Genomic DNA, 6,000 nt, shown 5'->3' with positions numbered 1-6,000 from the left:
TCAAAACATGGAAGTCTAATTTTTAGTTAAATGTAGTTTAATGTTGTATGAGTTTTGTGTGGCAGATGTAGATTGATGTATCTAGATTGTGTGAAGATTGATGTGTGTGTTGCTGTTGTTTTTTATGTTATGTTATGTATTTATATGTGTTGTTTTATCTGACTTAATAAAATAAAGATTATAAAATAAACAAACAGCCTGCCTGCCTGCCTGCAAAACTGAGATGACCGGCAAGTGGTACACTGTAGCTTTCTTTTTGTTCCTCATGGAATTTACCTGCTGCAGGAGGGCTTCAGATTTCTCAATCCAGAGGCGCAAAATGCCCAGCTCTATCCCTAGAAAGGTGAGTTTGGTGGAAGTTCCTTCCGTCGTCTCATAGGTGATGGGACCCCCAGGAGGGTGACGCCCTGTAAAGCCCTGAGGGTTACCTCAGCAAACCCAAGAAGAGTGTCCACCAGCAAACAAGAAATCATAGAGATAGTGCATTATCATGACCTCTTGACAGTGCACCACTTGAGGAATATGCTGAACTTCTCAAAGATGTAGCATGATATATAGAGCATCCCATAAGCATATTTTTCAAAATAGTAGGTGCTATCAAAGTGAAAGACCAAGCAGTCAAAATCCTTCGGGTGAACTGGCAGTAGATTTAATGTTGCATTTTGTCAGAAGTGCTCCTGAACCTAGAAACCGAATCATAGCCACCACTGTGTCAAAGGAAGCATATTTAACAGAACATAGAGTTGGGCAGATAGCATCATTAACAGATAATCCCTTGGAGAAAGAAAGGTTGAACATTAGTCAGCATTCACCATGGGACTACTTTCTCCTTCTTCCCTGATCATATTTCTCCACTCATGGCCAGCCCACTGACCATCCAAATCACCATTAAAGCGGGGTTTAACTTTTGCATTGCAAATCTTAGCATGATAGTTGTGAAAGGAAGTCATTAATGGATTTTTGTTGTTGTTGTTGGGTAAAAAGCTGTTCCTAAATGGTCTCCCATGCTACAACCATGGAAGAGTGATTACATCATACAGGAGGCACCACTGAAGACATTTCTTTCCTAGTGCCATAGTGCTTTACTGACCTCATGCTTGAGCAGATGGTATAAAAGCAACAGCAGTGGGAGGGAGCACAGATGCTAGGTGTGATGCTGGGTGGGCCTCAACAGGGGCCAGTTTGTGCGAATTACACTCACAGCTGCCACCCTACTGTCCAGTTGCACCAACTGGGCAAACATAGCTTCAGTCCTCCTGGCAATGTCATCCATGTCAGTGACTACCTGAGGCTACAGCTGGTCTCTTGGCAAGTGACTGTCCACTGGCTGCAACAGCAATTTGAGGCCTCATCTTATTTCTCTATGGCATGATACTGGATCTGCAGAATGTGACAGCATTATTAGCAAGATTTGTGTCTGGAGTGACAAACCATTAATTGGTTTTGAGGCAACTCTTGATAGTTGGACAGGCCTGGGTGAGGTGGAGGTATGTTCTTTAACTTTTTTGTTGTGGAACTTGCTTAGTCACCATCAGAAGAAGAAATGCAAAGCCTGGGTGGTGTGTGTGCGTGCGTGTGTGTGTGTGTGTGTGTGTGTGCCTGCTGATGGGTAGAGTAAGCAGCAAGCCTATTTAACTTTTAATACTATCCAGAGGGCAGTACAGACTGGAACTTGTGCCAGCCTGTGCATGCGGTGAGGGTTGAGCATCTGCATGCTCCAAGTCCTCACCACAGTGCCCAGGTGCCATCTTGGCATGTGCCCATTTAAACGGTGCATGCCATGATGATGTGTGCCGTGCACAGCGCCCAAATGGTGCAGCATGGAAGAGGCATCATCATGGTGCACCAGTGCACCAATGGCACTCCTTCCGGGACACAAAAAGAAGCCTTTTTCAGGGCTTTTTTTTTCTCCATGCACAGGCTACAGTATATGGTTGTTGTGGCCTCCATCTGAGGCACAAAGGGGCGGCATTTAGCCACCCATCTATACAGCCCCTAAGTCTCCCATGTATCCTCAGGCCAGTGTGCCTTCTCACACATGTAACGTTCTAAAAGTCATCATGAACTTAACATGTAGAAATAAACATGCTGGACACTAGATATTGAGGCATGGAACAGATCGCCCCAAAAGGGCAGCCTGCCAGTGGCCCGTTTCCCCTCTGTAGGGACGCTGCAGCCACCAAACTGCGTGGCATTTCTCTGGAATAAAAAGAACCCGGAAAAACTGGCTTCTTTTTGAGCCGCCAGGGGGACATCACAGGTGCACCAATGGTGCACGCGTGACATATGCAACACACGGCGATGTACGGACACTGTGTGTCTGTTACACCAAGATGGTGGCACCCGTGTAGAGGGGATGTCGCCATTAGTCCGCTGCACCGTGCTAGGGTTAGGGACCGCACGGTTGGTGCACGGTCCCTAACATTAGAATCAGCGGCAGCATGGTGCTTTGGGACTGTCTGTCCCACGCCAAAATATAAAACCCATATTCAGTGAGAGGGTGTAGGGTACGTTAACAACTGTAAGGCACTATAATATATGGAGTTACATGGAGCTTGGTTTCAGCAAAATTCCACTATGATCATTGAAGCAGATACTTTATATAGCATTAGTCCACCAAGCTAAAATTCCTGTGAGCGTTTATTTCTACAGTTATTGGCACTGGCTCTCTAGAATTTCAGACAGATGGTTTTTTCCCATCCTAACCTAGCACCAATATGTCAGTATACTGACTGATATTAGGAGGACATGTCTTGATTTCTTCCAGTAGAAATGAACTTTTGGTAATCCTTTCATTAACACCAAGCATTATATGAAAAAAACCTGCTGGATATTAATGTGCATCAAGTGCTTTACAATTTCAGTGGGATTCATGCCACTGCATCCATTTCTTTGTCAGCCATCTGCTTAAAATTTCTGTGCTTATCTAAAAGGAGGTAGGACTGTTCTTCCCAGAACTTTATTCACTGCCAAGAAGTGTCATAATTGTTCTGGGACCCCTTTGATTCATCCTGCGCCAAAGGGACTCAAATGTTCTATGGGTACTTCTTTTTTAAAAAAGGAATAAAGCCCACAGCAGTAGCTAGCAATTAAAGGCATCTGTTGAGTAAATGCATGCACAAGATATGAAGGATGGATAATGCCCAAAATTTTGGTTCTAATATACTACTGATACTACGCTAACATATTTTGCCCTTAAGGCAATATGAACCATAAACTGTATGCCCATTTTTATCCCATCTGATTGATGTATTTGCATTTTAAAAATGGATTCAAATACCTAAAAGCCACATGATAGTAGCTTATACGTTTACAATGTAGTAAATATGACTGAATGGGGAGGTGGTCATCTATATGCCCCAATCATAGTTAAGGCAATGATAACATCTTCCAAGCATCTTCAAAAGGCTGGTAGAACTAAGATGGTTGAGTTACAGACTGAAGGAAGACACAGAAAGACGAGCAAAAGAGACCTCTGGGTTTGTAAAAAACCAAGTGGCATCATTTTAAAAATTCAAAAAGATGTTTTCTGTTTATTTGACTATTTTTTAAAAAAATGATCTCCTAATATGAGATCCCAGTTGAATATAATTTGCAACAGAGCTAAATATGATTTTGTAAAAGAATGTAAGGAAGACGGACAACTGCTCAGTTAATATGAGAAAATAAATCCTCTTTATTGAAATCATCAAATGCAAATCAAGTACAGGAGAAAGTGCTGTATAACATTTCAACTTTGGAAACTTCTATTGCATCTTTTAACACATACAAATACTTATAGTTTAAAAAAAAATAAAAGCCCACCTTTTCTTATCCACACCTATTCCAGAGTTGTTGGCTGGAATCCTGTTGGTGATACATGGGGGCATTCTGCCACTGTTTATTATCCCCTTCTGTAAATTCTCCCCTCAGGAGGAAGGCAACATCATTGGCAGGAAGTATATGCCCTGTGGCCATGTAGTGGTTGGGGCAAGCAGGGCACAGGAATAACCCAAGCAGCAACTGACTGAAGTTTTTCAGCCTGATGCTGAGAGGACACATTGTTTTCCCAGATTTGTGGAGATCCAGGAAAATGATGTCACTATTTATTGCCAGCTGCAAAATTGCAGGAAACTAATGCTACCCACCTGGCCATGGGGTCCATGTTGCCCTGCTGGGGCACTTCATTCTCAGGATCAGAAGGCAGGCTGGCACAACTGTGCAGCTTTAGCCATGCAGGGAGTTTATCACACTGGGGGGGAAATGGGAGTGTAGTGGGATGCTCCCGTCAGTATCTCATGATTTGGCAAAGATTATCACATGACACCTTGCAACATCATAAATATACCGTGATTATCTCGTCAATAAAGAGGAATTATAGAGTCACTTTTTATTCATGGGATTTTCCTGTGAATAAAAAACTGCACTATAATTCCTCTTTATTCATATGATAATCGCAGGATGTTTGTGACATCATGTGATAATCTTTGCCAAACCACACAATATTGATGGGAGCATCCCACTATGCTCCTGTCTTTTTCCCCAGTATGATAAACTCCTAGGATTGCCATTTAAAAGAAACATTTACTCAGAGGTAAAAGCAATATTGGGCTGTATTGTTAGGTAGATAGGTAGACTACAATGAAATCCTATGTATGTCTACTCCCTGGTAAATTCCACTGAGTTTGATACAGCTTATTTGAAGATAGGTGGGTATAGGGCTGGAGCCTTATCAAGTTCACAATTGACAGATAACAAATATGCAGCACTAATTTTGAAGACAAATCTAGAGGCCTTGAAAAACTAAGATTATATATATATATATATATATATATATATATATATGAGATCATGCTTCCCAGTAGCACAATTTTATCTACTAAAACTTGTCCCTACATGACATCCAAAAAATCAGTGTAGGTTTCTGGTGAGAGAAAGGGATCTTCTAGACAGGGCATACATGCCAGGAGGTGACAATATCTTTTGCAGTATGTGGCTTTTAAAAAAAGATCCAAATGACATTTTGCTAACAAACAACATTTGGAGCATTTCCCTTCCTTTTCCAAGCATTTTGCTCATATCCAAAGGATAATGTTTTTCCCATCTCAAATCAGTACATGACATAAATTGTGACACATTGAAGGTGTGTCCACTCTCTCATCCCTGTCCTATTTACAGGAGGTTTTCACTGTCTTTCCTGTTTCCCTTCCCCCTTCATGCCTATTTTTTATACTCCTGCCCCCCAAAAAGCTCTCAGCAATAAAGCCATAGGCTCATGTGTACAGAAAGACACACATAAATTTGAATCTGGGATGAAGTTGCAAAAATGGGAAAGTGGGGCAGACAATGCTGGATGGTTTTCTTAACTTCTCAGCTTGACAATTGTACAGGAGTCTGCTGCTTTTGCACTAAAGCACTAGAGATGTTTTAATTTCTAGCAAAGAAGGGTAAATGTCTCACAAAACTAGTTTCCAGAATTCCCTAGCATTGAGCGAGGGAAATTAAAACAGTCTCAAATTGGAGTATTTCTGCAATGTGTTTTGGACTTATGTTTCACTGCAAATGACATTTTCTATAAGGTCTTCACAATAAATCCTTACAGAAGAAAGCTGTTGATTGCAAGCTTCTCTTTCCTGGTTCTGGGGGCATTTCCTCTGACATTTCCTTGTACATCCCTGTTTGAAATACTTGCTAATAAAACTGTTTCCCCAAGACATGAATTTTGCAGTAATTAAGATGTAAATATTTTAGGTACTCATCAACCCCCTCACATTCTCTTTTAAGCTTTGTAAACATCCACTGGTTGCTGGCTGCTGGTTGCAGAGAACATGATAGTCAGCTGGGATAGGCCTACAGAAATGTATGGCCCAGTACAGGCTGCTGGAAAGCGGCAGTCTGAGGCTGATTTTAGGGCTCGGGATTGCGGAATAATCGCATGGTCCTGAGCCCTAGTGCATGGCGGTGGCACCATCATGGCAGCCCCCCATCCACACAGGGGCTGCCATGATGATGAAAGCATGG

This window comes from Sceloporus occidentalis, unplaced genomic scaffold, assembly GCF_023333645.1.
Source record: "Sceloporus occidentalis isolate IW3139 unplaced genomic scaffold, rSceOcc1.0.p SCAF_4, whole genome shotgun sequence".
NCBI lineage: Eukaryota > Metazoa > Chordata > Lepidosauria > Squamata > Phrynosomatidae > Sceloporus > Sceloporus occidentalis.
The sequence above is the reverse complement of the archived record's forward strand: the minus strand, read 5'-3'. Positions refer to the sequence as shown.